This window comes from Gavia stellata, chromosome 13 (assembly GCF_030936135.1).
Source record: "Gavia stellata isolate bGavSte3 chromosome 13, bGavSte3.hap2, whole genome shotgun sequence".
NCBI lineage: Eukaryota > Metazoa > Chordata > Aves > Gaviiformes > Gaviidae > Gavia > Gavia stellata.
The window spans coordinates 634913-644195 of NC_082606.1; the positions used below are offsets into that span (position 1 = coordinate 634913).

Genomic DNA, 9283 nt, shown 5'->3' on the forward strand with positions numbered 1-9283 from the left:
GCCACCAACTGGATTTCGCTCCACTCACCATGACTCTCTGGGATAGGCCAGCCAGACAGTCCCTGGGATTCCACCTGTCAAGGCCTCTAGAAACCTGACTCCATGTGGCTGTCATGCTCCATGAAGGTCCCAGCTGCAGAGCTTCGAGTGAAGCCTGGCCCTGAAACTCCCAGGGAGCCAGGTGTCATTGCAGAGGGCATGTGATCAGCAGGGTAGAGAGGGCTGGAGCAGGTAGTTGTGGCCGAGTGGTGAAGGCGATGGACTAGAAATCCATTGGGGTTTCCCCGCGCAGGTTCGAATCCTGCCAACTACGGGGTGCAGTCTTCTTTTTGGGCTCTCTAAAATTGACCAGGCTGCAGCCCTGGGACTCAGCTCCACACTGTGCCTGCTGCCCAGGGAGACAATGAAAACACCTTTGCCTAGAGCACTTGTCCTCGACCCCCACCCCCGAAATTCCTGGATGAATGGGAAATTCCTGGATGGATGGGAAATTCCTGGGTGGATGGGGAAGAGAATGGACAGGTGCTGAGTATGAGCCATGAAAAGAGGTCCACTCTTGTTGGTTGCTGAGCCTGATCTCACCTGACTTCCCAAGCAGCACAGCCCCAGCAGCTGTCTTCCCTACACCTGAAACTGCAGCAGCTCATCTCCAGAGAGAGCCTGCACAACATGGCCCTCATTGCTGAAGGTGAAGGGAAGACACCTCATCGATCTGACACCTTGCCAGCACTCACAAAGTGCCCCTCACTTTAGGTGTCATGAAGGCAGACTGGTGTGGAGCAGGAGGCAAGTGGCAGGAGGAGACTCACCGAGAGGCTCTACCAGCTCAGGCTGCCCAGAGCCTTCCTGGGATGCCTTGCAGCATTTAAGACAGGGCACCAGGCAGTCCAGCTCATCCAGCCCTGCCCTGGGGTGGCTGGGAGCCACCTCCACCCCCAGCAGTGTTGGACAGGGCAGGATCCATACCAGGCAGGGAGAGGAGGGGTTGGGGTTTCTCTGACTCCCTGGAACACTGCATGGTGGCAGGGGCAACCCTTGGCTGTCAGGGAGCAGCAAGGGCAGGGCTGCGCCAGGAAAAGGACAAGTCTGGAGCTGTGGGGGATCACAGCACAGCACAGGCAGGGAAAGACCTTCACAGCTGGTGTGAAGGGCAAGGCCTTTGCAGCTGGTGTGAAAGGCAAGGCGCTAACAGCTATACAACTTGCTTAGAAGAAAAACATCTACCTAGGAATAAGACCTTTTACCTCAGGGTCCACGTGACCTGAAGACCAAACCTAAACTGGCTCTCACTGGCTGAGAACAACCCATACGGACTATAAAACAATCCGAGATTTGTCTTTCAAAGAAAACTCCAGCTATATAACCATGCCCAGAACAGCAATCTACCTGAATCTAGTATGAAACCCCTCCACCAGAACGGGATGTTAGCTTAGAACAATGAAGATTAAGACCCCCCTGATCATACATCTGGACCACCTGCCCAGGAGAAGCACATACTGATTTTGTGAGCAATAGTAGCTGATTAGCTGAACCCTTAACATGAGTAATTTCTTTGGTCAACACAACTGTATTGTAAATATACATAAACCCTGATTTCCTCTATATTGGGGATCTCCACGCAATATGCTGGGGCACGGCTATGTGCATCGCTATAATAAGAGAATTATTTGCCTTGGTAATTCTATGCTACAGCGTCCTTGTCTCCCTCCTCAGCCAGCAAAGATCTGACTTTTATGCCAAGCACAGACCTGCACGCCCCTGGGAGCTGCATTTCTGGGCAGGGTTGCAGCCCTCATCAGCTCACTGGAGAGCAGCTCCTCTCCACCCTGCAAAGAAACAAGGCTGACCCCTCGCTCCGGGGTTTCCTTCTTCACCTGTGAGCCAGCTTGGGAGGTCAAAGAGAAAATCCCCATCCAGGGCTATAGGCAGGAGATGTGGGGAGAAGGGCAAAGCAAGGCCCTCATGCTACTCACCACAGGCCCAAAGCAGGTGAACTTTCCAGGGAGACAATGTTCTTGTCCCGCTGAGGGCACGGGATAGACGAAGTGAAGGTGGCATGAGTGCTGGCAGTGCCAGGGAGCATCAGGCAGGGCTCTGGGAGGTCCCAGCTAAAGTGCTGGGGGGAGCAGAGTGGCGCAGCGGAAGCGTGCTGGGCCCATAACCCAGAGGTCGATGGATCGAAACCATCCTCTGCTAATTCCTTTTTCCCCTGCTCCTGACAGCTGCTGCCTCTCCCAGCAAGGTTGAACATGCCCTGCTCTAGCTCTCTGGGCACCCTCGCACATGGCCCTCCTCTTCTCTCAGCCCCTTCTCTCTGCAACTGCCCCCCTGCTTTCTCCTATTGCTGCCTTAGCAGCCAGCACTCCCAAAGTGACCCTCAGCAAGGCAGACTGGTGGGTGTGGAGCAGCAGGCAGAGCTTTCCCCACAAGGCAGTGGGTGTCCTGGGGACACAGGTCTTTCTCCTTTCCCACCAGGGAGCTCAATCCAACTTGCCAGCCACAGGAGGGGACCTCCAGGAATCTGCAGGTGGGGAGGAGGACAAGGCTGGTGCTACTTTGGGAAACACTAATGCGATCAACTTGACCATCTGGGCTTTGTCTCCATCCTAGTCTGTTTGCTGCCTTGCCCACTTGTGGGTCCAGCCAGGAGCAGGGCTGAGCAGGTATTTCCAATGGGCACTGTTTTGACTATATGTGGCTAGGATTCGGTAGTGGAAGGGTTAGGGGTTGTTGCAGCGTGACCTCTGTGAAATGAGGTAGAGGGGCTGCCCTGTGTGGAAACCAGCCGGTTCCAGCTCCACAGTGGTCCCACTGCACGACACAGCTGAGCCAGCACCTCTGTGAAAACATATTCCAGAAAGGACAGAAAACACTAGACAGACAGAGCCGAACTGAACAAAAAAAGTGGGAAAGAGTGGAGGGAAGATGCATCCCGCTTGGGCAAGTAAAGGAGACCAGTGTGAAGGAGTAAAGTTGAGCCCGGGACAGGGCAGAGGAAAGGCGGTGGTTTATGTTTGTCTATTTGTTTCTCACTACGTGAGAATCAAGCATGAATCAAGACAGACAGCCCTATCCTTTTCTTTCCATCTAGCTGCTTAGGGCTGGAGACCAGTGCTGGACACAGACCCCTTCCCTCCCACATGCACCCAGCAGTTCCCTCGGACCCTGGGCTGTACCATAGGCCTGTGCAGAGTCCATGCCTGCAGCTCAGTCCTGGTTTGTCCAGTGTCCTGCTCCAAACCTGATACAGATCTCCCCTAGTCGGCAGCTATTGCAGCTTGGGATTGCCTAGCCAATGTCTCAGACACACAGAAAACACACACAGCCTAGCAGCTGAGGTCATTTACGTGTGCAGGGGTCTGGAAGGAGGAGGCCAGCCAGTCTGGGAGGAGCAGGAGCAGGAGGCAGCAATGCCCACAGGTGCGTTGGTGGTATAGTGGTGAGCATAGCTGCCTTCCAAGCAGTTGACCCGGGTTCGATTCCTGGCCAACGCAGAGCAAATTTTCTTCAGCCTGGCTCCACAAGCCTCATGGCCAGGCCTCTGGGCACCTCCCAGCCCAGCACACACAGCCCTGGCTTTTAGCAAGGCCCGCCTTGGCAAAAGCAGACTGAGGGGGCTGCTTTGGACCAGTCAGAGATTCTCAGGGAGTGCTGAAGCTCTGGAGCAGGTGCCCAGAGAACTTGGGGATTCTCCATGCCTGGGTATCACACTCAAGTTTCAATGGGGCTCAGGCACTGAGCCACTTGCTCTAGCTTTGGAGCTAGCCCTGCTTTGAGTAGGCATTTGGACTAGTGACCTCCTGAGATGCCTTTCAGTCTAGCTCCTTCCATGAAGCAACAAGGCCCAGCTGTGCCCTCCTTCCTCTGCACCATGGGCAGTAAGTGAGCCTCTTCCCCACAGGAACTGGAGCTCAGCACTTGGTCTTGCATCTCCTGTGCTTTTGCCTTGACTCTCCAGCCCCTTTCCCACACACTGACTCCTTGAGACAGGCACAGCATTCCCCCAGGGGCTGGTGTGGCAGAGCCCTCCTTGCCCAGCCTTCCCGGTCCCGAGCAGGGAAGAAGGAAGCACCCTTGTTGCCCCAGGAGCCATCCATGAGGCAGCACTGCAGGCCAAGTGTTTGTCTTCCCATCTCCTGAGGCTCTGGAGGGAATGGAGGAAGTCATGGGAAAGGCAGACGTGTGCCTGGAGCCCCTTGTCCAGATGTTGGCATGTGCAGAGCCATAATTTGCTGACGGTTCCTTTGCTTGCTCACATGAAGGACTGCTTTGGCCTTGTGAGATGCTGCCCCTGTGCTGGGTACTGTGTGGTCTGAAGTGCGTGTAGGAGCTGCGGTCAGCTGCCAGCGGCCCTTGGTGGGAGCAGGGCAAGAGCTCTCCCAGGAGCCAGCTCCCCCTGCAGCAGTGCCAGGAGGAGGCTGGCTGAGCTGGGCTGCCTCTAGCAGTCGCTAACGGAGGAGCAGCAGAGGCCGCATTAGCAGAAGCATTAGATGGAGCAGTCTAAGGTGCTCTATTCAGGTTGCAGTCTCCCTGGGAGGTGTGGGTTCAAGAGAAGGTGAGGGGGCTTCCCCTGTGTGAAGGACTCGCATGGCTGGAGTGCTGCGATGGAGGGCTATAAGCTCTTCAGGAGGGATAGGCAAGGAAGGAGAGGCAGTGGGGTGGCTCTGTACGTCAAGGAGTGCTTTGATTGTATAGAGCTCGATGATTGTCATGACGGGGTTGAATGCTTATGGGCAAGGATGAGGGGGAAGGCCAACAAGCCGGATATCCTGCTGGGGGTCTGTTATAGACCACCCGACCAGGGCGTAGAGGCCGATGAAGCGTTCTACAAGCGACTGGCAGAAGTCTCACAGTCGCAAGCCCTTGCTCTTGTGGGGGACTTCAACTTACAGGATGTCTGCTGGAAGTACAACACAGCTAAGAGGAAACAGTCCCAGAGGTTCCTCGAGTGTGTGGAAGATAACTTCTTCATGCAGCTGGTAAGCGAGCCTACAAGGGAAGGTGCCCTGCTTGACCTGCTGTTTACGAACAGAGAGGGTCTGGTGGGAGAAGTGAAGGTCGGAGGCCGTCTTGGGCTTAGCGACCATGATATGATAGAGTTTTCAATTTTTAGCCAAGTAAGGAGGGGGGTCAGCAATACCACTACCATGGACTTCCGAAGGGCAGACTTTGGCCTGATCAGGACACTGGTCGGGAGGGTCCCTTGGGAGACGGTCCTGAAGGGCAAAGGGGCCCAGGAAGGCTGGACCTTCTTCAAGAAGGAAATCTTGAAGGCGCAGGAGCAGGCAGTGCCCATGTGCCGTAAGAAGAGCCGGCGGGGAAGACGACCGGCCTGGCTGAACAAGGAGCTTATGCTGAGGCTCGGGGAAAAAAAGAGGACTTACCACCTCTGGAAGAAGGGGCAGGCAAGTGAAGAAGAATACAAGGACCTCGTTAGGTCATGCAGAGAGGGAATTAGGAAGGCGAAAGCCCAGCTAGAGCTCAACCTGGCCACGGTCATGAGGGACAACAAAAAAAGCTTCTATAAATACATTAACAACAAAAAGAGAGCCAAGGAGGATCTCCATCCTCTACTGGATGCGGCGGGGAACATTGTCACGAAGGATGAGGAAAAGGCTGAGGTACTTAATGCCTTCTTTGCCTCAGTCTTTAAGAGCCACACCAGGTATCCTCAGGGTATCCATCTCCCTGAGCTGGATGACAGGGATGGAGAGCAAAATAGGCTCCCCATGATCCAGGAGGAAGCAGTTAACGACCTGCTATGCCACCTGGACACTCATAAGCCTATGGGGCCTGATGGCATCCACCCAAGGGTGCTGAGGGAGCTGGCGGAGGAGCTTGCCAAGCCGCTCTCCATCATTTATCAACAGTCCTGGTCAACGGGGGAGGTCCCGGATGACTAGAGGCTAGACAACGTGACGCCCGTCTACAAGAAGGGTCGGAAGGAGGATCCAGGGAACTACAGGCCTGTCAGCCTGACCTCGGTGCCGGGGAAGGTTATGGAGAGGCTCATCTTGAGGGCACTCACGGGACACGTGCAGGATAACCAAGGGATCAGGCCCAGCCAGCACGGGTTCATGAAAGGCAGGTCCTGCTTGACCAACCTGATCTCCTTCTATGACCAGGTGACCCGCCTCGTGGATGAGGGGAAGGCTGTTGATGTTGTCTACCTGGACTTCAGCAAAGCCTTTGACATTGTTCCCCACAGTATTCTCCTGGAGAAGCTGGCGACTCGTGGTTTAGACAGGTACACTCTTCGCTGGGTAAAAAACTGGCTGGATGGCCGAGCCCAGAGAGTTGTGGTGAATGGGGTGAAATCCAGCTGGCGGCCGGTCACAAGTGGAGTCCCCCAGGGCTCAGTTTTGGGACCGGTCTTGTTTAATGTCTTTATTGATGATCTGGATGAGGGGATAGAGTGCTCCCTCAGCAAGTTTGCAGACGACACCAAGTTGGGAGGGAGTGTTGATCTGCTTGAGGGTCGGAAGGCTCTGCAGAGGGATCTGGACTGGCTGGATCGATGGGCCGAGGCCAACCGGATGAAGTTCAATAAGGCCAAGTGCCGGGTTCTACACTTTGGCCACAACAACCCCAGGCAACGCTACAGGCTTGGGGACGAGTGGCTGGAAAGCTCCCCCGCAGAAAAGGACCTGGGGGTGTTGATTGACAGCCGGCTGAATATGAGCCAGCAGTGTGCCCTGGTGGCCAAGAAGGCCAACGGCATCCTGGCTTGTATCAGAAATGGTGTGGCCAGCTGGAGCAGGGAGGTGATCATGCCTCTGTACTCGGCTCTGGTGAGGCCGCACCTCAAATACTGTGTTCAGTTTTGGGCCCCTCACTACAAGAAAGACATTGAGGTGCTGGAGCACATCCAGGGAAGGGCGACGAAGCTGGTGAGGGGTCTGGAGCACAAGTCTTATGAGGAGCGGCTGAGGGAGCTGGGGTTGTTTAGCCTGGAGAAGAGGAGGCTGAGGGGAGACCTTATCGCTCTCGTCAACTACCTGAAAGGAGGTTGCAGAGAGGTGGGTGTTGGTCTCTTCTCCCAAGTGACTAGTGATAGGACTAGAGGAAATGGCCTCAAGTTGCGCCAGGGGAGGTTCAGGCTAGATATTAGGAAAAAGTTCTTTACTGAGAGAGTAGTGAAATATTGGAATAGGCTGCCCAGGGAGGTGGTAGAGTCACCCTCCCTGGAGGTATTCAAGGATGTGGCATTGTGGGATGTGGCTTGATGGGCATGGTGCTGTGTGGTGTTGGGTGGGTTGGTTTTTGGTGTGTTGTGGTTTGGTTTTTGTGGGGTTTTTTTGTTTGTTTGTTTGTTTGTTTTTTTAAGGTTGGACTTGATGATCTTACAGGTCTTTTCCAACCTTAGTGATTCTGTGATTCTGTGAAGGTGGCTCTCTGGCTTGCCGAGGCCTATCCTCAGCCAGAAAGACCTCGGCAGTGCATGACCCAGGAGTGACGTGGCTTCCTGTGTGGGTCAGCCTAGCCTGAGCTGCAGCTCCCAGGTGCTGGGGAGCTTTGGGTGATCTCTGGCTGACCCCTGAAACTTGTAAGGGGGGCACAAAGTGTCCTCCCCGCAGTGTCCCCCAGGGAGGAGCAGCATTTGAGGCTACAGTGGAAGGAACATTTGCCATGACCTTGGGGAAGCAAACGGGCTGGGGACCACGGCAACCCCAGCAGGCAGTTCTGCCAGGAAGGAAACCAAGGACAAAGTGCCCTGAGCAAGGAAGCTGCCTGCGCTGGCCCACACAACCCACTGGCCCAGAATCCTTTCTGCCTGAGTGCTGGGTGAGACTAGCAGAGCCCCAGGAACACCCTCCATTGCTTGGAGAAACACTGTCTCAGCCCTAGAAGGGACATCCCTCCTTCTGCAGTGGCACAGCATCTGCATGGGAAAGGGCTGTCCCTTTCCTTGTGCTCCAGCCCCCAGAGGTGGGGGTCCCTCCAGCTCTTTGCAAGACCTTCAGAGATTGGTCCCTGCTCTTGCTGTTCCCAAACACTCCTCCCACCCTGCTCGGGCCTGCGGATCCCAGGGATTGAGGAGAAAAGCCATCAGCAATGCTGCTTCTCCGGGGCGTGCTTTCAGAGTTGTGAATCTGTAGAGATTTAACCCTTCTTCAGTGACTGGGTGTTTCTCATGCCCTCTCGGAATGTAACCTGCTGTTTGGTATCTTAGGCTTGGGGATGACAGCGCGGCCTGTCCTGTGGGTTCAGAAATACTGGATGCCAGACCAGTGCTTCAAGCAGTCCAAAGGCACCAGGAGGTTGTGTCCTCAGTGTCCCGCGCTAAGTCTGAGATCTGCTAGAGTGTTCCTACATGTGTTTCCTCCTGTCTGACTGCTTGGAGGAAGGGCCTTGCTCACAATACACTGACTCAAACCTTGGCAGAAGGAGGATAGCACTATTGCAACTTTTGCATGGATCCTTCTTGAGCAGGCAGTGTGGTGGTCCCAGGGCATGAGGAAAAGCTCCGTCAGGCTCACAGTGAAATGTACCTGAGTCTGGAGCAGACTGGGGAGAGAAAACAGCATTCTCACAGAGGCTAAGCTGGGGCAGAAGGGGCAAGTGTGTGCTAGAAGAAAGGACCAGGGTTTGATGTCAGCCAGGACTATCTTAGCAGGGGAAGGCAGTCCAGCTTGTGAAACCCAGCACAAGCTGCTTTGGGTCCTCCTGCCAGCTCTTCCCTCTGTTGAACCTCATCCCCTGCCCTCTCTCTGGGTCGTCTTATTTGGCAAGGTCAGGAGCTCAGCTAGGACTACAAGGATATCTGGCTAATGGCTGCTTAGTATGAGCTACAAGGTGAGAAACAGGAGAGGCAGTAACTTACCCAGGCAGAGTGACAGGCTGTCCAACATAGGGGTAAAAGGAAGCAGCAGCAGAGACCGCACGTGCAAGCATCAAACCACTGACTGCTGGGCCATGAATGTACTCTGTGAGGTGCAACGTTGAAGAGGTTCTGCTGGAAACTTCATAACCAGATCTAATCAGGAGAAAGCAAGATTCTCACAGCCTGGGTCTTATAAGAGAGGGCATGGCAAGCTTGAGCAAAGGGGTCTACCGCTCCCTTAAAAGGCCCTGTGACTAGAGGGCCCAGTGGCCCTGGAGGAAGGCTGCGCTTGGTGATGGCCAGGGAGATGGAGACACTGGCAGGCTCAGCCAGGAGCATGTGGCTCAGCGAGGGTGGCCGCAGGGAAAAGAGAGCAGGTGTCCAGGAGGTCCCATGGTGTAATGGTGAGCACTCTGGACTCTGAATCCAGCCATCTGAGTTCAAATCTCAATGGGACCT

At 54.9% G+C, this 9283-nt stretch overlaps 4 non-coding genes across 4 annotated transcripts; all 4 read left to right on the forward strand.

The window, feature by feature from the left end:
- The first annotated feature begins 231 nt into the window (after positions 1-231).
- Positions 232-313, forward strand: TRNAS-AGA (transfer RNA serine (anticodon AGA)). Its single transcript has one exon. It is a non-coding gene; the product is annotated as a tRNA-Ser (tRNA).
- A 1811-nt stretch (positions 314-2124) lies between these two features.
- TRNAM-CAU (transfer RNA methionine (anticodon CAU)) lies at positions 2125-2196 on the forward strand. The gene has a single exon. It is a non-coding gene; the product is annotated as a tRNA-Met (tRNA).
- Positions 2197-3422: 1226 nt separating this feature from the next.
- On the forward strand, positions 3423-3494 carry TRNAG-UCC (transfer RNA glycine (anticodon UCC)). The gene has a single exon. It is a non-coding gene; the product is annotated as a tRNA-Gly (tRNA).
- A 5717-nt stretch (positions 3495-9211) lies between these two features.
- On the forward strand, positions 9212-9283 carry TRNAQ-CUG (transfer RNA glutamine (anticodon CUG)). Its single transcript has one exon. It is a non-coding gene; the product is annotated as a tRNA-Gln (tRNA).